Source organism: Puntigrus tetrazona, chromosome 10 (assembly GCF_018831695.1).
Source record: "Puntigrus tetrazona isolate hp1 chromosome 10, ASM1883169v1, whole genome shotgun sequence".
NCBI lineage: Eukaryota > Metazoa > Chordata > Actinopteri > Cypriniformes > Cyprinidae > Puntigrus > Puntigrus tetrazona.
The window spans coordinates 4,662,167-4,686,355 of record NC_056708.1 but is presented as its reverse complement, the minus strand read 5'-3'; the positions used below and the strand labels follow the sequence as shown (position 1 = coordinate 4,686,355).

Here is a 24,189-nt window from a genome sequence, read left to right as displayed (position 1 = left end):
ATAAATTAGAACCCAAGTAGTTTTCATGTTAAATAAATAAATAATTTACTTTAAACGTTTGCAGTTTTAGCTTGAATTAAAAACTGAGGATTCTATAATCAGAACAGAATAACTACATTAACTGGCCATTATCCACTGAGGGCATTTTTTCCCCACTGACTCTTTGAAAAAATAATTATGGCATCTAAAAAAATATATATTTTTATGAAATAACATCTAACATGTTATTGAATAAGCATGTGTCCTCAACTCCTGAAACATTGCTTTCTCATATTTTAGAGGAATTAATGCAATTTATGAAATAAGTCTTTTAAATCTGTGTGTGTGTGTGTGTGTGTTTTATTCAGTAACTGTAACTAATTACACTTATTTTGTTACTCCACAACACTGTGCATAACATACAGTATAAAAACACCTGACAGTTATCGGACATTTCTGGACAGTACTCTATTTGAGAAATGTGTGGTTTAAAATGTTGTAGCACCTTTCACTGCCAATATTCCTCTTTTATGGCAACTCTTGTCAAAATGTTGTCAAGAAAAGCATCTATTTGTACATTAACTCAAAACCTTACAGTTACTGATATACAAAACCTTGTGACAACTTTAGCAACTAGCCCCAGACTCACTGGAACATTTGGATGTAGCCCAGCTCGTCTGATCCAAGATTAGCTTCTATGAACTTCAAGTGGCCCCACCTGGTGAGTTCCCAAAAATGCTAATTATGTATTAGATTTCATGACTTAATTTTATAAGCTCTTTAAAATGCTACTCATGTAAAGTTTCACATGACACAAATTATTACATTCAAAAAAACATTTAAGGTGAAAGGCCAAGTAATTCCACACAAGATTTTGCGAGGAAACAAGGTAGCCAACATCATGATATTTGGTCAACTTAAAACTAAAGAGCAAAGGAATAGGAAAGGAATTTTTTTTAAATTAATTTAATTTAATTATTAAATATTAAAACAGTTTCTTCTGCATAATATTTATTAAGAAAAATAAAATTCTGAATTGTACATACCATTGTACATATTTCAGGAGACAATAATAAGATTAATTAGAACCATACTTTGAAAAAGTTGTTCAATGAGGATAAGCAAACATTTTCATGTATGAATTTGCAAAGAGTCCTGAGCTTAACTCTATTGAAAGCCTTCAGGATGTTCTGGAGTCGACTTTTCAGAGTGGTTTGACTCCCATTATCAATACAAGCTCACTGCCAAAAATGAATAAAACCCTTGATGGAAAAAAATGTTATGGACAGGCAGTATATATAACTTATGATCAAATTCTCTAAACATATGTATAAAGGTGCACTCAGCCAAGCTCATGTCCAAAAATTAAAGCACTTGACAGAAATAAATGTTAAGAATGTGCAAAAAGAACAACTTCATCGATTTGAAAACACACATACTGCAAATGTTTACAACACAACCAAATAAAGAAACACACTGCAAATAGAAATAAAGCATGTACAAATGAATAAAACACCTCTATCGGTGTGACAACACATGTGCTGCAAATGCTCACAACAAAGTCAAATAAATAAATGCACTGCAAATAAAATTCTTTATTTGGTTGTGTTATGCGCGTCTGCAGCACTTGCTGTTAAACTGATGTTTTCTTGATTTGCTGGTGCTTTTTTTATTATTGTGTTTTCTTAAGTTGTAGCATTTAGCACTCTCTCGGCCACGGTACATAAAATTGCTTTTTTTTTTAGACCATGCAGTGTATATAATTTGTGATCACATTTTTTAAATTTATGTTCAGAGGTGCACTCAACCAGTACATTTTTTGTATATATAGATAGATAGATAGATAGATAGACAGATGTTCTGTAAAACCCTGTTTTTAAAACAGTACTACACAAATAACTTCAGACAATCAAATTGGAGCAAGACCAATAAGAAATCCTTGCTAAGGAAAGTTTGTTCATCAGTAATGCACTACTTTCATTATGAAATGTTAATGTACATTAAATGTAATTTAGAGCACTGAGCTGACAGCATTTCTTCTTGACCATTCAGATTTATGTTGGATCATGACTCATGGCACTCAGATGTGAGTAGTTACAAACCTTTAATTATTTGATTATTGTGGTTACATTTGTATTCAAAAATTAGCCAGTTGTGCTTCATTGTGGCTGTGAAAGCAGGACAGAGGCAGACTTAGATGTGCTCAGGTGAAGACAGACTTCCTACTAAAACCAAACTGACAGGTTTTGGTAATAATGACGAGGGACAGATATTTGGCATGTTTTAAGGCTCTGTTGTTATGTGGTTATTTAGCACAGAGCCATAAGTGGAATGGACTTTGTAAATGAACTTTTACAGGACCAGGACACAAATACTGCTTTGCGAGTGGTCTGCTTCAGTTATAGCAAGCATAAGTCAAATAAAGTCAAATAAAAATCACTCCATCACTGCGAATACCTAACTGAAATTGCATCAATACTGTATTAACTACGACGGTTGTTGTTGTTTATTCCTTTCAATAAACACTGAACTATCAAAATCGGGAGTTGCACAGGATTCTGGGAGTCGGTAACATACAGCTTCAGGCAACTCACAGACGTAGAAACATGATATGTGCAAATCGAGGAAGATTCACTAACTTGTGTGTCAGTCGGTAAGAAATCAAGCTGGTTGCAGACCACAAGCTTTTCACAACAGAGAACAAATTCAGAAAATTAACAAGACATTCTTATAGAATAATATATATTTAGGTTATTTTAAATCTTATACAAAATATCAAAACGTACACTACACAGCCTAATAAGTATCAAATGAAAAGTCCTTTCTTCTTTTTGGCTTTCTTCTCGGTCATGGCAGGTACTGAAGTGTTTGGTCCTTCAGTCCGGTCAGACAGTTTTCTCTTTGCAGGCTGACTTTCAATCTGTGGAAACATAGAGAATCAGCCTGTAGTTAAGTCTTACTATTGTTTTTTTAAAAAGCTGACATACATATTACCAAATATTTAGCACATATTCAGTCTTTTCCAATGATCAGTTCATAAGATGTAAAATAAAAATAAACTATAGTTTGGTGACCAATTATCACTATTAACTAACTGCTTATTAGCATTCATATTACTAGCATATTAGCAGGTTAAAGTACTTATAAAGCACATTAATCTTAAGGCCATTGCACACTTGAAGATCACTGCATAAAATAAAAGCAACCTCACGTTTGCACACAGGTTTTGGTCTTCTTTTTAATATGTGGCTTTAGTATTGCTAAAAAAGCATCAAACTGACCCACTGATATCCTGAAGTGTTTTTTTTTTTTGATCACCTGTGATAAATACATTGAGATTTTGTCATTAAAAAAAAAGAGAGAGGTTGCATTTGAGCTTGTACTCTACGGAATCATTAACTGAATCACAACAAACAGTTTAGCAATGAACAGAATTCAATCTCTGTTTTGTCAAACTGGTATGAAAACGGTTAGTATACCATAGCAGCGATCACAGCAGCTCTTTTGTGACACCCTCCTCTGGAAAAGACAAGTGACTCCGAGATTGCTATTGCTAGTCATTCAAGACTACACCTCATGGCCCTGACAGAGACATGGATCAAACCAGAAGACACTGCTACTCATGTAGCACTCTCAAATAGTTTCTCTATTTTCCACTCTCCTCACTCTAATGATTGGAAATGTATTCCTTTGCCTTCTCTGAGTACCAGCAGGTAGTCCTCTAGTTATGCTTGGAGATTAACATAAAAATCTTTGGAGTTTAATCGGGTCATTATACATTACTAACACTCTATTCACCTATTTGATATTGTTGCCTTTCCTGAATTTAATTTAAAACTTAATTTAATTGCTGCTAAATACAAACATCAGCTGACTAGATAAAACTAAGATAAAATTAAGAGCTGTTTGTGTGCAAAACAGAGCTGCACAAATCTGGATAAATTAAGACTTTTTTTTATGCTGGTTGTAGTTTCTGTAGTTTCTTGTATAATTCTGAAGAAAATATGTCATGGAATTTGTGAATTAAATGATTCAATGACTTACTCTAGATTTACTTGTTTCATTACTGGAAAAATCAGTGTTTTTGAATGAATTTCTTTAATGAATGATTCAAATACAAATATATCTAAAAAATAAACGATGTACACACTGGAATCAAGTATCCAGTTCAATAAGGATGCAATTACGCAATTGGAATTGATTTCCAGCCCTAGATTTAAGAGCTTAGTTTTCTTTCACAAAACTGCAGAATTAGCGTGGATGGCCTAAACAGAGAGAAAAATATGTTTTAAACAAAGGCCAAAGTAAATTTGATTCATGTTGAATTTTATTGCATTCATCCAAATGACAACTGTGCAGAGGGTTCAGCAAAGTGACACTTCAAAACCAACTAGTGCTGGCTTACAGCCCCATTACTGAGAATATGTTCAGCGTGATGGTTTACATGACACAGACAGCTGCAACAATAGAGGAAAAACCCACACTGCCCACCATCGGATTATCGTCCATAACTATTCTTCTTAAGCCATTTCTGCGTCCTAGCCAGCTCTTCTTATTTCCCTGTTTTGCAATCTGTCCTGTATTCATGCTAAATCATTTGTGGGCAAGGGAACATCAGGAGGGAGGGTGTGTTTAGAGACGCCCTAATGATCCCATATTGATCTACAGGCTTGTGTCACTGCAGGACAAAAGAGCCATGATGGACGTGCTCTTCAAACAAGCTTCTATCACCATTAGTATCTATGTTAACAGGTCAGATAGATGTGCACTAAACAGTCATGGCTAGAATTTACTGGAAAAGTCCTTAACTGCAAATACAACATTTATATAATATATTAGACTTTATAAAAAGCAGCATCATTACATTGTGTCAGTAATATTCATAATTCCATTCTTTCTTTTTTTACTTTTATCTTGACAATAAAGATGACTACAACCTGTCACACCTCCTGGACATCATCCTGCACATGAAGTGCACTGACACAGGTTACACCCTTATGACCTTAGTGGCTTTGAGCTTACAAGGGAAGGTATCGGGTAATAGTGTGTGTCATGGGTCAAGCAGAGGTTAAAGACAGTTGGCTCACGCTAAAGCAGTGCACAGTGCTTATCACTTTAGGTGACGTTGTCTGATGTCCAATCATTTTAGCAGACAGGGTTACAAATAAAGTTTTAAATCTGTAGGTGTTATATTCATCAAAAACTATTAAATCATGTGTCACAATCATACGTACACAGTGTTCAGACAGTACTGACTAATAATAAAGATCAAGTAGTTTACACAGTCTAAATCTTTCTAACTCAAATTCTATTTTCGATAAGAATTCCTTTCATATGCCCAATGTCTGCTAAAAATAATAAAATAATTTGCTTAACCCAATACTGCTGTCAAAATCAAAGCAATACAGGTGTCACGTCTCTGGACTCTTTGTTTATGTTTTTGTCGTGTGCCATGTGCTCCCTGTGCCCTGCCTTCCCTCCATGTTAATTATGTCATTGTCATCAGCTGTGTGTAGTTAATTTAGTCATTTAACCCGGTGTATTTAAGTCCTGTGTTTTCAGTTCCGTTGGTCCGATCTCGTCCATAGTTGCGTGTGATTTTGTTCTGTCATTCTGCCTGCCTGCCTACCTGTATATTGTTTATTTCATCCCCGAGTGGATTAAAGCCTTTTTGTTTTCGTTTAAACTCGTTGTTTGCTCGCCTGCCTTTCACACCCGTGACAGAAGATCGGACCGTACAAAAGTACAAGTTTAGCGGCGATTATTTCTTTTATTTTGTTTTCATGTATTTCCCGTACCAAGACCCGAATTTCCTCATCCTCCTGCTGGAGCAGGGGGATTGCTCTCTCGAGGAATATACCGCGCTATTCCTCCACCTGGCCAACGACTCGTTACCGGACAGCTTTCTGTGCGGAATCTACTACCGCGCACTAAACGTTTCCAATCAGGCGCAGCTGTCCGGGAGCGGTCCTCGAGAGAGCATCGCCGCATACGTCGAGTGGGTGCTGGTGTCGTGCAAATCGTCGATGACTGTTGCGCTGGAGGACACCGACACCAGCCCCACTCAGGATCCAGAGCCCAGCTCAGCCCTTCACCGCATGGTCGAGCCCCAGCCTGAGCCCACCGCTGACACGGGGCGGGTCGGCGCGACCACGGACCCATCGCCAGAGAGAGCGACAGAGCCGTGGAGCGTAACAGGACCCGAGCCGAATACGTCAGACCAGGTGCGCGAGCCAGCAACAGGGCTCACCACGGTGGAGCGAGCCGACTGCAAGGAGAGCGCGGAGTGGAGCTCCGCCCACTGCACATCGGCTGAGGGTGAGCTGATTTCCCACCTAGGGCTGCTGGATCCCAAAAACTCCCTCCATTGCCCGCGCACCGCGTGCGCTCCGTCCCGTTAGCCCGCTGGTTCCGCCCAGCCGTCCCGTTAGCCCGCTGGTTCCGCCCAGCCGTCCCGTTAGCCCGCTGGTTCCGCCCAGCCGTCCCGTTAGCCCGCTGGTTCCGCCCAGCCGTCCCGTTCCCGTGCCCGCGCCCCGTGCGCTCCGTCCCGTTCCGTGCCCGCGCCCGTGCGCTCCGTCCCGTTCCCGTGCCCGCGCCCCGTGCGCTCCGTCCCGTTCCCGTGCCCGCGCCACGTGCGATCCCTCCAGTGCCCGCGCCACGTGTGCTCCCTCCAGTGCCCGCGCAAATGCGCTTCCAGTTTTCCCTCCTCCCACCCTGGTCATACGCCACCGATGGATCCCAGCAGCCCCTGCGCTCACCCTCAGCTCACCATCTGGAGCTCGCCACGGGTCTGCCGGTCTCCATCGCCGTCGAGGTTGAAAGATCCTCGCCGCCGTCCTGCCTCCGAGACCCAGACTCCTCCTCGGCTCGTAGACCGTCGGCTCCCCTGGGCTCCTAGCTCCCTCCTCTACACCGTGGTCCGTCAGTCCACCAGCTTCACCAGGCTCCATCGTCCCTCCGGCTCCGCCTTGGTCTGTCGTCGACCATCCGTCGCCTCGGGATTCCTCTCCTCCGGCTTCACCTCGTCCCTCCATCCCACCGGCTCTGTCAGGCTCCTCCTTCCCTCCGGCTTCACCTCAGTCCTCAATCGCTCTGGCTCCGCGCGCGTCCTTCCTGTCCCCGTCTCCGTGTCAGTCGCCGAAGCCTGCGGCGTCGCCTTGGACCTCCAGCGCCTCAACGTCACCCTGGCTCTTCGGCTCTCCGTCTCCGCCTCAGTCTCCTCCACCACCTGCTCCGCCGCCGTCGGTCGGCCCCATGGAGTCGATGGCTGCTCCTCCTCCATGGCTCCTCCCTCCGTCGGCTCCACCGTGGACCACCATAGCTGGGCTCTGGATCTCCTCCTGCTCCGGACTCCTCCTGTCTTCTCCCTGGCTCCTCCCTCCGTCTGTTCCTCCCTGGACTGTCTGTCTACTCCCTCCTGGGGGCCGTCCTCCACCAGAATCTCCTCCCAAGACCCAGTATCCCCAATTCCTAGTCGTTTTGTTTTTGTTCCTCTTTAGGTGCGAGGACGCACCTTCCGGGAGGGGGGTGTAATGTCACGTCTCTGGACTCTTTGTTTATGTTTTTGTCGTGTGCCATGTGCTCCCTGTGCCCTGCCTTCCCTCCATGTTAATTATGTCATTGTCATCAGCTGTGTGTAGTTAATTTAGTCATTTAACCCGGTGTATTTAAGTCCTGTGTTTTCAGTTCCGTTGGTCCGATCTCGTCCATAGTTGCGTGTGATTTTGTTCTGTCATTCTGCCTGCCTGCCTACCTGTATATTGTTTATTTCATCCCCGAGTGGATTAAAGCCTTTTTGTTTTCGTTTAAACTCGTTGTTTGCTCGCCTGCCTTTCACACCCGTGACAACAGGCAACACTTTTTCCCATTTTTCTCCCCATAGTAATAACGACTTACTCCAAACTTTGAGCAGTAGTGTATTATTCTTTGAATTATGTGTTTGAGTAAATTATTAATTAGTCCAGTTCTTTTAAAGCTTAGCAAGAACATATCATACCTTAACAGGTGAATCGCTGAAGAGATCTTGCGTGTCTTTATCCAGGTTACCCTGATTCCAGGAGGCCAGATCCATTCCACTGCTCTGAGGAACTAGGTCACATGACTTCAGACAGTAATCCTGTACACACCGACAGATGGACACCACACACTCAACACTGATCAGCATTTAGAAGACATAGGACATGCTGTAGAGACTATATCTCTCGGCTGGCCTGGGAGTGCCTCAGTGTTTCCCCAGAAGAGCTGGATGTCTGGGTGTCCCTACTGCTGCCCCCGCGACTCGGCCCCAGATAAGCAGGAGAAAATAGATGCATGGATGGACAGTATTGCTAGGTAAGCATTGACTAAATAAAAATTACTCAAACAAAAAGTAAATCCTACAAATATTTTTTTTAGGTAGACTAGTCCACATGATTTCAGAAACAATGTATGCACATATGCAGACAAACTCACAGTGTAATAGGCTCTCTGATACAGACAGATGTGAGTCACCTGTGGCATGGGAATACTGATGAAGAGGTCATCTTCACTCATGTCCATGGTGTCTGCCTCATGCTGTGACTCTCCAATCACATGTTTAACAGCAGGTCTGTCTGCACTTGCTGGTTTATCCTACAGTGATGACACATATCTGTTAGCATCAGATCCCTGTTAGCATCAGATCCCAACTCATGCACCTGCTAATAGGACTATTACAGAACATCACCTACACAAGCATAGAAGCAGTTATTTGCTAAAACATCCATAATCATTTTTATAAGACATCTGCAGAAAAACAATCAAAATCTAGTAAAGCGAATGATCCCGCACCTGGAGATGGGCTAAGAATAAATAAAGTAGGTCTGCCATAATCTGTCTAAAATACAGCAGATGTTTTGTCAAAGTCTTAGTCTCCTGAAGTGTCAAGACACTGAGAGACTCCAAGAGCTCAACAATTGCTGCCTTGAAAATGCAAGTCTTAATGCACAGATGAGATCTTTGGCTCATATCCAAGGGATAATATAAGGGATAAAAAAGAAATACATAATAATTTACATGCTTATTTGTAATTTCTTTAGGGTTTTTTTATATTTATATAAAAAAGGTATAAGATAACACCTATTTTCTTTTCCTGTCATTAATGGGATAATTTTAAAAAAGTCATAGTGGACTAGTATTTTGATTGAATTATACCACAATCCAGACACAATGAAATATTCTGCTCAGCACAGAAGAAGAGGAAATAAATGATAAACCTTTACACATAGAGACAGCAGCTATAAATACATTTTTAAGAGTGAAATCAGTAAGGTTAGCCGCTAGCAGTTTGTTACAAACAAATCAAATGTGTTTTCAAACGACAGCACTGTGCTGACCTCTGCTGGTACATTTCAGGCAAATATGAATATTTTAATAAATGAGCTCTTGGGAGTTCATAGTGACAGGAGTGAAACACACCAGTGGCTCCATCCAGGAGATCTTATGATGTGCTGTGAATGAAGCTTCTCTCTGGAGTTCATAAAGTGCCAGCCTTATCAGGAAGCTACTGACATCTTCAGGGACATGAGAACGAATCACTTTAAAATCATTCAGATCTGTTCAGGAATAAAACAGAAATAATGTTATGGTGTGCCCTTGTTACAAATGTTATGTTGTACTGTAATAATAGACAGTATCAGTACACTATGTGTAATAACAAGAAACTAACCCTAAACCAAATCCTAACCCTTATAGTAAGTACATATTTACTGTATAATTAAATGTATTATTCAGTAACTCTTTTTAAGGTGTCCTTGTTACAGGTTACATGTATTTACTATTATAAATAGCTATAACCTAATCCTAATCATATATAACAATTAATGTAGTTAATGTAGTTACTAGGAACTTAAATGTATAATTACACTGTAACAATGACTTCTTAATACAAAGTTTAACCTTTAATGCATTTATTAATATAAATTCAGTACAGAGATGCAAACAGGTAAGGGAGAAAAAAAGAATACCCACAGAACTTCTATTCAAGATATTTAATTGACATGTTCATTTGTAGTTACTTTAAGGTATTTAAAAAAAAAATCATTAACTTACATGTCTAAAACTAATTGATTTAATATATTTGGTCCAAATTCTATGTTATAAAAGATTAAGTGTTATGCAGGCTACAGAGCTAAGTGTAACTGACCTAGAGAAACTTACTCATGCAAAAACTCCTGATAAATCTATGTCTAACTCTGCATGTGTTTTTCTATGCTACAAAACACATGAATAAACTTGTGGTTTTGGAATTCACAAACATACAAGAACATTCTATCTATCTAGAACAGCAAACCTTTCAGCATTTAGATGAGAGATACTGGATTTTGGTGAAATGCATTTAACCTGGGCTGATTGAAGGAGAGTTGATGCTTTTTCTTATGGTGTTATAGATGGACTCTGAGAGTCCAGCTCTGTTCATGTCCACAGCATAACCCATCCTCTGAGCCTGCAACAGATGAGACTCCACCACTGCAATAGGCAGACTGCGAGCATCTGCTACCTGCCTCTAAACAAGACAACACACAAATCCACATGTAAAAATAACTGCTTCTTCAGGATCAAACCAAATTGGCTTCATCAGGGTAATTTTGTTTATCCTTAATAAAAAAAATAAATAAAACAAAACATTAAAACCATGCTCAAATAATAAAAATGCAGTTAAATGTGTTAAAGGCTGGTAATAAAGATAATAACCACAAAAAGTATTATTAAAAGTGTGAAATTATTGGGAAAAAACTCTGGGACACATTTTTATTATTATTGATGACAAAATGAATTATGCATAAAAATACTGCTAATCTATTTTAAAATGGGATTTTTAGCAATGTCTTGGGTAATAATTTAAGGTACTCAAAAGGTACTCAAAAACTCATCTAAAATAACTTCTCTCCCATTGATTCCTTTCTCTATAATATTGTCCTATGTAGCATTTGAACCAATCAGACACAGCTATTTGTTATATTTAACAAATAATATTTAATGCCCCTTTCATCCAACCAAAGGGCCACTAAAAGTGCAAGTCTGAAATGCACTTTGAAAGGCAGAACAGGCCTCAGGTTCTGTGGCAACCCACCTGATAAACCTACTTACTGCTTAAAGGTAAGTGGACAGTGCAACTCTGACTCATAATGTCTTCAATGGACTTTCCTCTTAATTCACAGGGAAACCTTTCTTTGAATGAACATGCATATCCTTCAGGTCATTTTGCGTATCTTGTTATTGTTCTTGTATATTGCCTTAGAATCTTTACTAATTTGTATATTAACCTCCAGTACAGTGCTTGAGAAGCGAAGATTCATAATCTTCCCCTCCAATAGTGAAAGTCACTACTGGCTCTCTGACCCTCAAGAGGTGTGGCATCCACATAGTTTAAAAGGCCTCATGTCGTTGACCCGGCTAGAGCTTTTCATTCTGAACACTGGAATCAGATTCTCGTCTTCTGGTGACCAAGTCCCAGAGCCGGAGCATCTACACCTGGTGGGCATCAACATATTGAAGTCTGCGCGGTTCTTTGATACACTGATGAGGATATTAAGATGAGGATGTGAATTCCACTGCCACCCTTAAATTTTTGTGCTAGGTCTTGCAGCCATGACTTTCCATTGAGGCTTTTCTGGTCTAACCAGTAATTGTTAATTTTAAGCATTGACTAAGATTAATTGCACATTTATTAAGAAATCATTCAAACCATTTAAAATGAACCATTAATTAACTATAGCCTACTAAGTGCTTAAGTGCACACACAAAACTTGCCACAGCACACCAGCAGAAGTGATGATTATGAATGGGTCAGTGAAACTGACAGGACGATCTCAATGGTCCCCCTATAGAACATAGTCAGGATGGGTGGAGGAAGATGAGCTTTCCTCAGCCTCCTCAAGAAGTAGAGGCACTGCTGGGCTTTCTTGGTGATGGAGCTGGTGTTGAGTGACCAGGTGAAGTTATCCGCCAGATGAACACCAAGGAATTTGGTGCTCTTGAAGGTCTCCACCTTGGACCCGTCAATGGACAGCGGAGAATGGTCGCTCTTTGCTCGCTTGAAGTCAACAATCATCTCCTTTGTCTTGCCTTTGTGAGCTGCTGCACCTCATCTCTGTATGCTGACTCGTCGTTCTTGCTGATGAGACCCACCACGGTCGTGTCATCAGCGAACTTGATTATATGATTGGAGCTGTGCATCGCTGCACAGTCGTGAGTCAGCAAAGTGAACAGCAGTGGACTGAGCACACAGTCCTGAGGGGCTCCAGTGTTCAGTGTGGTGGTGCTGGAGATGCTGTTTCTGATCCGGACTGACTGAGGTCTGCCTGTCAGAAAGTCCAGGATCCAGTTGCAGAGAGAGGTGTTCAGGCCCAGCAGGCTTAGCTTCTCTATAAGTTGCTAAGGGATGATGGTGTTGAATTCGGACGTAGTTTCCCTTTGAGTCCAGATGTGAGAGGGCGAGATGGAGGGTTGTGGTGATAGCCGTCCGTAGAGCGGTTTGGACGATACGCAAACTGTAATGGGTCAAGTGAAGGTGGTAGTTGAGACTTGATGTGCCTCATGACAAGCCTCTCGAAGCATTTCATCACAATTGGTGTGAGTGCGATGGGACGATAGTCATTGAGGCACGAAACCACAGACTTCTTAGGCACCGGGACAATTGTAGTTGTTTTGAGGCACGTTGGAATGACAGAGCTGCTCAGAGAGATATTGAAGATATCAGTGAAGACATCAGCTAGCTGCTCTGCACACTCCTTTAGTACTTTGCCCAAAATGTTATCTGGTCCAGCAGATTTCCGTGGGTTAACTCTATAAAGTGTTTTCCTCATGTCAGCTGTGGTGAAGCAGAGTACTGGGTCATTGGTACGAGGGGTGGACTTCCTCACCGTTGTTTTATTCTGTGCCTCAAAATGTGCATAGAAGTCATTCAGCGCATCTGGTAGAAGTTGTCTTGTAGTTGGTGACCGCTTGAATGCCCTGCCATATGCGCCGTGAGTCACTGCTGTTTTGGAAGTGGCCGTGGATTCTTTTAGCATAAGCGCTTTGCTTCTCTGATAGCTCGGGACAGATAGGCCCTCACTGTTTTTAGGACTCCTTTTAGGGCTCCCGCTCCTTTGCTCTGAAGGCGAAAGTATCGCTCCTTCAGGAGAGCGCGACGTTAGTGTTCATCCACGGCTTCTGGTTAGAGCGTGTGGTGATGGTCTTGGAGACGGTCACATCATCAATGCACTTCTCGATGTAGCCAGTCACTGGTGATGTGTACTCCTCCAAGTCAATGGAATCGCCGTTGGTTGCAGCCTCCTAAATATTTCCCAGTCAGTACATTCAAAACAGTCCGGAAGAGCAGAGATGGATCCTGCTGGCCAGATTTTAATCTGTTTCAGAACCGGTTTAGGCGTCCGATGAGTGGTCTGTATGCTGGAATCAACATAACAGAAATGTGGTCTGAGTAGCCGAGATGGGGGCAGGCTCCCGCGCGATATGTGCGGGAATGTTTGTGTAAACAAGATCCAGCGTGTTCGCTCCTCTCGTAGCAAAGTCCACATGCTGATGGAATTTAGGGAGCACTGTTTTGAGATTTGCGTGATTGAAATCTCCGCGATGATAAACAGTCCATCGGGTGAGCATTCTGCAGCTCGCTAATAGCTTTGCACAGTTTGCTCAGAGCCTCCTTAGCATTAGCACTGGGTGGAATGTAAACTCCGATAGTGTAGACTGTGGTGAATTCCCGGGGTAGATAAAAGGGTCTGCATTTGACAACAATGAACTCCACTAGCGATGAGCAATAGTTGGATATAAGCACAGAGTCCTTACACCATTCCGTGTTGATATAACACACACGCCACGCCCGCGAGTCTTACCACACAGTGCGGCATTTCTGTCGACACGAAATGTGGTTATCCTGGTTAGCTGAATGGCAGTGTCCGGAACTCTGTTGCTGAGCCACGTTTCTGTAAAGACAAAGACGCAGCAATCCCTATACTCACGCCTTGTAGCTCGGTGAAGTTGAATGTAGTCCATCTTATTGTCGAGTGAACAGACGTTGGACAGAAAGATGGAGGGGAGTGCCGGCCGGCTAGGGTTAGCGGTTAGCCTAGCATGGACACCCACCTGTTTACCATGCTTCCGTTGTCTCGAACACCGCTTGCGGCGTCCTCTTCCCCGGCCTTCGGCATCAGGAGACACCGAGGACTGAGAACCTGGTCCGCACAGCAAGCCGAGGTCCCAGAGTCCGTGTGCAACGTTGTCGCTCAGTTTAGATATTACGTGGTTTCTGAGCAGCTTCAGTGTCTGGTGGTCGTATGCGCAGACATCGTTGGTGTCCATGCCCTATGAAATTTTGGCTGAAGCATACAAAATTTAGTCTTGAACAAACAAAAAACACCATTTTGGTTCCGTAGTGGCCGCTGTGTGCTACTGCCGCGCCGCCATCTTGGATCACACTTGGATCAAGAACTTTCAGAAAGTGTGTAGAGGCTGCATTGATGCCGCTGCGTCAAGCAGGAATCAGAGTATCAGCCTACTTGGATGATGTTCTAATTTGTGTGCAGTCACAACAGCAGAAAAAAGGATACAACAACTCTATTTTCACATTTGACGAGTCTGGAGTTCAAGATGAACCAAGAAAAGAGCTGATACTACCCACTCAGGAGATACAGTATCTGGATCTCAGACTGAATTCAGTGCTATATCGAGCATTCTTATCAGAGGAACGCATCCAGTCATTCCACAGCTGCATTTCTTTTTCAGAAAAGGAGATTGATTCCGCTCAGAGTGTGTCCGCTCAGGTTACTGGGGCTGACGGTCTCTACAGTCACCATAATTCCCCTGGGGCGGTTGAGATTGAGAGATTTTCAGAGCAGGACAGCAACTAAGAGTGTCTATTGGGCTGACAATTATCTAGGGAGTCCTATTTCATGCCAGCAGGTTTCTGACTGGGTAGTAGATGCGATTGTAATGTGTTACAAAGATGCAAATTTACCACTTCCATCTCGCACCCACTCAACTTGTGGAATTAGCGACTTCCTGGGCTATATTCAGAGGGGTATCTTTTTCTTTGGTGAGATATTATTAAATAGATGTGACAGATAGCTCATTCAGTGCTTAGAGTAGGAGCTGTGCCTGATGTGTAATGTAATTCATTCAGGTATTCTAACTGATCCTGATTCGGTAGTATACACCTTGTGCTTGTGTTCACTGTATTTTACTGGGAAGTGCATCATGTTTGCTCATCATGCAATACAATCATGTTCACTTGTTGTCACCTTCTTGCGTCTGTTCATACAGATTTACCTGCAAATGTTGTCTATAATGAGATACTGAACGAATGTTAGATAGAGAACACTTGGTTACGTTTGGAATTGGGGTTATACAAGTAACCTAAATTTTTTAATTGGTATGATTATACTAAAAATATTATCAGGTCATTTCAGATATTCAGTTAATACTAGCAGCTGATATAAATAATTGCAATTAATCATTATAATTCCAACTATTTATATACATTCCCATGCTACACACATTTATGAAATTATTATTTGGCAACCCCAACTAATAGTTGTGCTGTTGTAATAAAAAAAAAATTCTCAGACACCATTGTTTTGCTATGTAATAACTACTTTTATGGAGTAATTCAACATTCAACAAATTGAATATAATAAAGCATGATAAACTGTGCAGATACCACATTAAAACAGAGTATTGAATGTGAATGTCGTACCATGCTCTTGAGCTCCATCTGAAACAGTCTGTATGTGACAGAGACACTGTCAGGTAGAGACTGACCCACAGAACTGTATTCACAGCTAGACTCCGTTTGGACAGGTGCAGTAGAGCTGGAGGAATCATCCACCTAATTCACAGAACATTTCATTATTATACAGTATAATACTTCATACTGTGCAGTATCAGCCCTGTAAGCCCTGAGCCGGTCAGATCCACTATAAAACAGATATGTGGTCCTGAATAACAGACAGGTCAATCCGGTGATCTATTAACAACCTCGACATGAAACAGCTGTTTAGCTGCTACTATATATTTCAATGCACAAAACTTTAGAAAATGTACATGTATATATTTGTATTAATATAACTCATATGTTAAATATAATTTTGATTTTGATTTAAATGTAATAATTAGTGCTGTCAAATGAATAACTGCATACAAAATATTTTTTGTTTACATAATGTGTGTGCACTGTGCATGTATTATGTATATATAAAGACACACACATACAGTGTATATCTTGAAAATATTTACATGTATATACATTCATATTTATACCTTTCATACACACACACATACATATTTCCCTTGATATATAAATGCATGTGTTTCTATGTATATATACACGTTAGATACACACACACACAATAAACACAAAAACTTCCTGACATGACTAATTAAATGTTTTTTTGTATATTATATTTATAATATGGTATGTTTATCAGCACACTTCATCTGTAAACTGACCCTGAATAGTCGATGTTCGTATCCAACATGATCATAACATGATCATCTTGGTGGCAAGGATTTAACTCATTAACTCATTCCAGTTGGTACTAATTAGATTTTTGCATGCTGTGAACATCATGGTTGCTGGGGAATGGCTAAGAGTCCTCATAAAAACTTGATATATCATCTATATACTATCATATTTGCTTAACTGATCTGGCAAAACCTACCAAACATAATCGTTATGAAGATAAGGGACAGCTTTTTTAGTGAATATAAAGGCAGTGCAGTGTGGCCGGCTAAATGTTAACTAAGTTAGCCTATCTTTTAATAAACAGATTTTCCATGTGTGTTAACGTGAATGTTTATGACTGTCAAATGTCTGTCCTTAGTCGGGGAAACCCCTACTGCAAACACATTCATGCATACAATACAGGATAACTCTAAGTGCTTAAAGGTGAAATGGATCATTTTATGTTTTGTTACATTTCTTATATTCTCCATGCTTAATATGCAGTTGACAACTATAAATCATTGGTAGGTTGAAAACAACACACCGTAGCATTATTAAAACATTACTTTTGTTTGTTTGGGCATCTATACACACCATACAATAAATGATTTAGAAATTGATAAGTTTGTTCAGTAAAGAGAAATTACTTTGCAACAAATAATAAAATGTTTCAAATAACACAGCCTTGATAAACATAATATAGTGAAATGTAATGTACAATTACAATATACAATGTTTAGTAGTACCTGCAAACTGTGTGTCTGACAGAATGCGAGAATGACATCAATGAGAGGTGTTAACATGGCTGCTTTGGCTTCTGACACACCATCCACTTGTTTCAAGCTGGATATTGAGCACGGCCTGCCAAAGAATTTTAAGTTTAAAACTTCACAACTACAATTTAACATTAAGCATCAATACAAATTTGGCTTTTAATAATTAAAGTAAGGTCTAGTCACATTTTGTGGCAAAAAAGTCCATAGTGTATTGTTAATAACACCATGTATATATTTTCTTTCATATTTCTAATGGTCAAGCAAAACTCTCAACTGCACAGATTTGTGAAATGCTGAAAAGGCAGATTTTGATGCCTGTATTTTTAAATGCAAATGCAGAAGTTATATAAGTTACAGTACATTAATCAGTAAATCCACTGCTCTCATCTCCTCTAAAGCTTGGCATGTTTTCCTCAAACTTTTGCCGTGGCATTTGAACTGGTACACGATTGTCACTTGTAAAATCAAAATGAGATTAAGAGATTAAATTTACAGATCAAGATATTATAATTAAATCTCTTTGCATCATCACAAAGGGAGCGTTTTTGAAGGGCTTGAAGAAAAGCTTACTAAAACAAGTTACTGGGTTAATCTTTTCCATGTTTCCTTGCTTGATTTTAGCACTTAAAACCTGGAAAATTTACATTTTGAAGGTCTACACCATTCCACACCTCAGAATTGCCAATATTACCTTGATTTTGCCATATCCAAGAGTATTTTATTGGTGGCCAGTAGAGCTGGTGGGATGTCTCTAAGACCAGCTAACTTCTGACGCTCAGACACCAGCTTACCATACAGCTCAGACTGTAAAAATGAGACAGTGAGAAATTTATTTTGACTGTTTTGTTTCCCCAGAGTTGTTACTTTTTTAGGAAACAAAAAACATAAGTTTTTAATATTCAGTACCTGTAGCTGGATTTCTCTAGCTGAGACCGCTGGAGTCTGGGCTGTGTGAATCTGGGTTGGTCTAACAGCTGATCTGTATACAAGTATTAAATGTCATTTTTCATACAAACAGACAGATGTAACTCTAACATAGCAATTTCGAAATGTGACATATTAGTGTTGAAAAGCTCTAAACAAAATACACAAACCATAAGCAAAAAAGGCCAAAGTCAAAGTCAAAATGTCTGATCATACAGTATTATTTATCCATGACTCATACCTTGATGGTAAATCTGCTTTCATCTGTTGGATATCAACTCCAGAACTGACCTTTGCCCGCTGAAATGAAACAAGAGAGGGCTGCAGAAAACAATAAAAATCAACCATTTAAAGGAATAACCCTAAAATTATAATTTGTTATCATTTTAAAACTATAAATATTTTTGCTTCAAAAACCCATTGTTCTGCTTCAGAGGACATGTAATAACCCCCCATAAGGGGTAGGTTAGTTTTACATTGCAGTACTTGATTTACAGAGCTTCAAAATAATGATCGCTATCCACCAGCAATACCAAGTTTTTTTACATTCTGACTGTGTTCGTCTAAAAGAAGAAAGTCATATACATCTAAATAAATTAGTCAAAAATACTGACCCGAGTGTAATCTGATTTCAGCTTAAAAGCAGTAGACTCAACATGTGCTGGATCTGCTTTTATCCTACAAGGAAATATCAGGAATACAATAAAAATGCGTTCAGAGGTCCTTGCACCACACAAAATTTTTCAAATATCTTGTTCATGGTTAGTTGATGTTAATGTATTAACTAATGTTAACAAATGAGACCTTACTAAAAACTGTTACCAAATCCTTTAATTATATATAAGCTATTTTTTTTATATTGTAAGGATTTATAGATGGTTTCATTTGGGCAAACCCCTGGCCTGAAGTTGCCACAAGCTACAAACACAGCTAATGAGTAGTAATGAGTAATGAAGTTGGTCTCAGGTTATTGAGCTGTGGAATGTGTTTCCAATACATTTATTTATTTGTGTCAACCTGTAATGTTATCAAAACTGACCAATTTTTCAAAAGGCTTCGTTGAATGAACATGAGCATGTAATTAAACAGATAAAAAAAAAATAAAAAGGGGCGTGCTGTTATATCATTGCATTTATTGAAGGAGGACTGTCTTTAGAAAATGTCATTTTAATTTCATCCATCCTGAATGAATTTGCTTTTTTAATAAATCTGTTTGATTTACGTATTTTATTATTAACATATTTTGATTATCATCATAAAAAAAGAATCTACTCTAGAAAGATTTAGCTGTTATTATTGATTCTTTATGGATGTCTACTGGAAGTTAAGTTAGGGCCACAAAAGCATGCATGCGCAGTAAAGTTTGTCTATGTTGTTGTCGTTGAAACCGTTTATAAGCATTTGTGGAATATTTCCCTACATTACAGCTTAGTATTACAGACATCAAAATTCAAAATACAAAAATAACAGATATAACTAAAGATACGTTTACATTTGCTTATAGCACTTAATTTGACTGGTGGCCCAGGTTTGCCAGAGGGACCCAATGTGCCCTCATCTATAAAGTGCACTGATGATTAGATGTGAGGGTCTTACCTCGGTACACACACTCTGCTGAACAGATCTCTGTTGGGCTGTAGCAGGAGTTGCCTGTGCCTCTCATCTTCAGCTTTACTCAGCCACAATCTGCCCTGAATTTAAAAAAAAATGTTGATTAATATATAATGGCTTTTCAACATATTTGTGAAAAAAAAAATAAAAATAAATTATATATATATATATATATATATATATATATATATATATATATATATATATGTATCATTGCTATATTCTATTAGAGACTTTTAACATTTATATTTTTAACTGAATTCGTAACAAATTAAAATTTTAAAATGTTTTGATATCTGTATGGTTTTGGACTTGTTTTTTCCGTGTGTTTATTCCTGGTTTTCCATTTATGGTCTTTCTTCTGTTATTAATTTCTAATTACCCGGTGTATAATAGTTCCTGTTTACCTGATGTTCCTTTGTTGGATCAATTTTTTGTATTTGTGTCTTTACTCTGTTGGATTATTCCCCTGTGTTAAAATGGAGGAAAATGAAATAATTTATCTCCAGAGTAAAAGAACACCACTAACAAATTTAAAATGTGTCTTTGCACCTTCTGAGCTTGGGACCTAATAAAAATAATTATTCTACCCTATACCATGATGGAACCCTACACATTTCCCTTGTTATACTGCAACATAAATATTACCCCAAAGAGGCATTTTAGATTAAAATACATCAAGACAATAAATTAACGCTGATGTGCTCCTTTAACTGTTTATAGTAACTTGCTACTGTCTCTGTCTCATGCTCTTTCCATATTTCAAAAATAGTTAAAACTCACTGCACCTTAAAAAAAGTATTTGATACTATTCACTGCTTTGACACAATCTGTATTATTTGATCAGTGTTTCTGAAGTGGTAGGTCATGAGTCAGGGAGTGAACGGCCAAAGAAACATCACTAACAACAAAAGACTTTTATGTTTTCTGATGCAAGACTTTTGACACATGAAAGCTGTTGACACTTCTGGCAGGTGCAGTTTAAGTGGCTGAAAAAAAAAGCACTGTCCAGATTAAGTACCTGGGTCAGATGAGATGTTGCCAGGCTTAATGTCAGATTCATTATTCAGTAATTATTTTCGTAACTTGTTATGAAAGAAAAAGTCTCACCTCAGAAAAGCAAACTATCATGTCCTGCCAGATGTTACCGTGTTTGTAGCACAAATGGCACTATGCTGTCTATTATATCACTAAAGCCTTGTTTATGCCTACGAATACCATATTATTTTAATTGTGGCATTTTTTATGTTTTAATGATTGTGAAGGCTCCACGCAACAATAACAAAGTGCACGACACATTTATAATTAGCCTATTTACAATTGACACTAAACTGATTACAGTATAGTACCATAACTAGAAAATGATTTAATATTAATAAAAGTGAAAGCCACTATCTTTAAATGCTTTTACACAGCCGACATGCTTGCTGCATTAGCATTCACATCACATCACTGTCTTATTCTTGGCGATTCATGATCAAACAGAAGAATGGCGACTCCCTGAGCCGCATGCTTGCACCAGAAATCTACTGCAGCTGTGTGATTGTCCACTTTTCGGGAGATCATCTTTTCACTGTGAATGAACTGACCTACTTTTTGTATGATCTGAATTTCTCAGTTTTGAATTAAAAAAATAATAATTTGATGTTCTGAATTTCTTCTTCACCTTGAAAACTTGAACCTGAAAAGAATTCAGAAACAAAAAAAAATCTGTTGTTTAAAACTACATGTCTATAAAACTCTGCCTTAAAAAAAATCTAAATCTAAAAAATCTAAATCTATTTAAAAATTAAATTAAAACAATTTTAAATCCCATATAATATTCAGTTTTGTTAACTTTTGTCAATAATTTAAATGTAGCTCCATATTAATTAGCATTAATTAATTAACTCCAAATTAACGTTAACCAACGTTAATTTTCTGTGCGCATTATTTACATTGTGTGTGGGTGTGTGTCATGTGTTTTTATAAGGACAGACAACGTAACATTACTTTTTAAAAGGTCGAAATTAATGTTTATGTGAGTGCCTGGTGGGGCTCAGGCCGAAGGAGCGACGTAGGGCCAAACCTTTGTATGACAGCCGAAGGCAGGGGACCTTGGCAACCCAACCCCTAGACACAGAATCTGGTTTTAGGGTTATAGTCGGGCTCACCTCCACAAGCAGCTTAGGCTCTGGAACCCATTTCCTCGAAATGGGCTGGACTCTCCACTACTCTGGTGTTGCCTGCAGTGAGAGGCGGCGAGCTGGTGTGGGTTTGCTACTAGCCCCCAGCTTAGCCTCCATGTGTTGGAGTTTACCCCGGTGAGCGAGAGGGTCGCCTCCCTGCGCCTTCGGGTTGGGGCGAGGTCTCTCACTGTCATTTGTTCCTATGGGCTGAATGGCAGTGTAGAGTACCCGTCCTTCTTGGAGGGGTGCTGGAAAGTGCTCCGACCCCGGGACTCTATCGTTCTGCTGGGGGACTTCAACGCTCACGTGGGTGATGCTACCGACACCTGGAGGGGCATGATTGGGAGGAACAGCCCCCCGATCTGAACCAGAATGGTGTTCTGTTGTTGGAATTCTGTGCTAGTCATGGTCTCTCCATAACGAACACCATGTTCAAGCATAAGGTTGTCCACCAGTATACGTGGCACCAGGACACCCTAGGGCGGAGGTCGATGACAGATTTTGTGGTTGTATCATCTGATCTCCGGGCACATGTCTTGGACACTTGGGTATAGAGAGGCAGAGCTGTCTACTGATCACCACCTGGAAGGAAGCTGGACAGACTTGGCAGGCCCAAACGTACCGTGAGAGTCTGTTGGGAACGTTTGGCAGAGACCCCTGTTAGGGAGAACTTCAATTCCCGCCTCCAGCAGAGCTTTGACTGGATTCTGAGGGAGGCTGGAGACACTGAGCCTAAGTGAACTATGTTCTCTACCTCTATTGTCAACGCCGCCATCCGTAGCTGTGGCCATAAAGTCGTGGTGGCGACCCCCGAACCCGGTGATAAGGGATGCAGTCAAGCTGAAGAAGGAGTCCTATGAGGCATGGTTGGCTTCTGGGACTCCTGAGGCAGCTGACAGATACCGGTGGGCCAAGCGGACCGCTGCCAAGGTGGTTGAGGAGGCAAAAACCTGGGTCTGGGAGGAGTTCAGTGAGGCCATGGAAAAGGACTATCGTACAGCCTCAAAGAGGTTCTGGCAAACCGTCCGATGCGTCAGTGCTGTTGGGAATCTGCTAACCTCAACTGGGGACATTGTCAGGCAGCGAAAGGAATACTTTGAGGATCTCCTCAATCACGCCAATGCATCTTCCACTGAGGGAGCAGAGGTCGGGGACCCAGGGGAGGACTATCATCCTGGCTGAGGTCACCGAGGTTGTTAAGAAGCTCCTCGATGAAAAAGCACCGGGGGTGGACGAGATTCGCCCTGAGTACCTCAGGTCTCTGGATGTTGTTGGGCTGTCTTGCAGCATCGCGTGGAGGCGGGGGACAGTACCTCTGGACTGGCAGACCGGGGTGGTGGTTACTCTTTTTAAGAAGGGACCAGAGGGTGTGCTCCAACTACAGGGGATCACACTCCTCAGCCTCTCCAGGAAAGTCTATGCCAGAGTACTGGAGAGGAGAATTTGTCTAATAGTCGAACCTCAGCTTCAGGAGGAACAATGCGGCTTTGTCCTGGAAGTGGAACACTGGACCAACTCTATACCATTTTCAGGATACTGGAGGGTTCCTGGGAGCTTGCTTAACCAGTCTACATGTGCTTTGTGGATTTGGAGAAGGCATTATTCCGGATTCCGATGCTGTGTCCTGTGGGGGGTGTTCTGAGAATACAGGGGAAAGAGCCCATAGCCCTAAGGACTGTCTGATCCCTGTATGATTGGAGCAGGAGCAGGAGCTTGGTTTGCATTGCCGGCAGTAAGTCAGACTTGTTCCCGTTGAATGTTGGACTCCAGCAGGGCTGCCCTTTGTCACCAGTCCTGTTCATTATTTTTATGGACAGGATTTCTATGTGCTGGGGGCCGGACGGGGTCTGGTTTGTTGACCACAGGATATCGTCTCTGCTTTTTGTGGATGATGTTTTCCTGTTGGCTGCATCTGGCCAGGACCTACAGCATGCACTGGGTCGGTTTGCAGCCGAGTGTGAAGCAGCTGGGATGAGAATCAGCACCTATAAGTCTGAGGCCATGATTCTCACTCGGACAAGGGTGGCTTGCCCCCTTCTGGTTGTTGGAGAGTTTCAGTATCTTGGGGTCTTGTTTGACAGATGGATCGGTGCAGCTTCTGCAGTAATGCAGTCACTGTACCGGTCTGTCATGGTGAAGAAAAAGCTGAGCTGCAAGGTGAAGGAAGCTCTCAATGTACTGGTCGGGCTTCATTCCTACTCTCAACTATGGTCGTGAGCTTTGGGTCATGACCGAAAGGATGAGATCCCGATTACGCGACCGAAATGAG

At 40.6% G+C, this 24,189-nt stretch overlaps 1 pseudogene; it reads right to left on the bottom strand.

The window, feature by feature from the left end:
* Nucleotides 1-2,157: 2,157 nt before the first annotated feature.
* LOC122352397 overlaps nt 2,158-24,189 on the bottom strand; it is a 36,011-nt pseudogene continuing 13,979 nt past the window's right edge.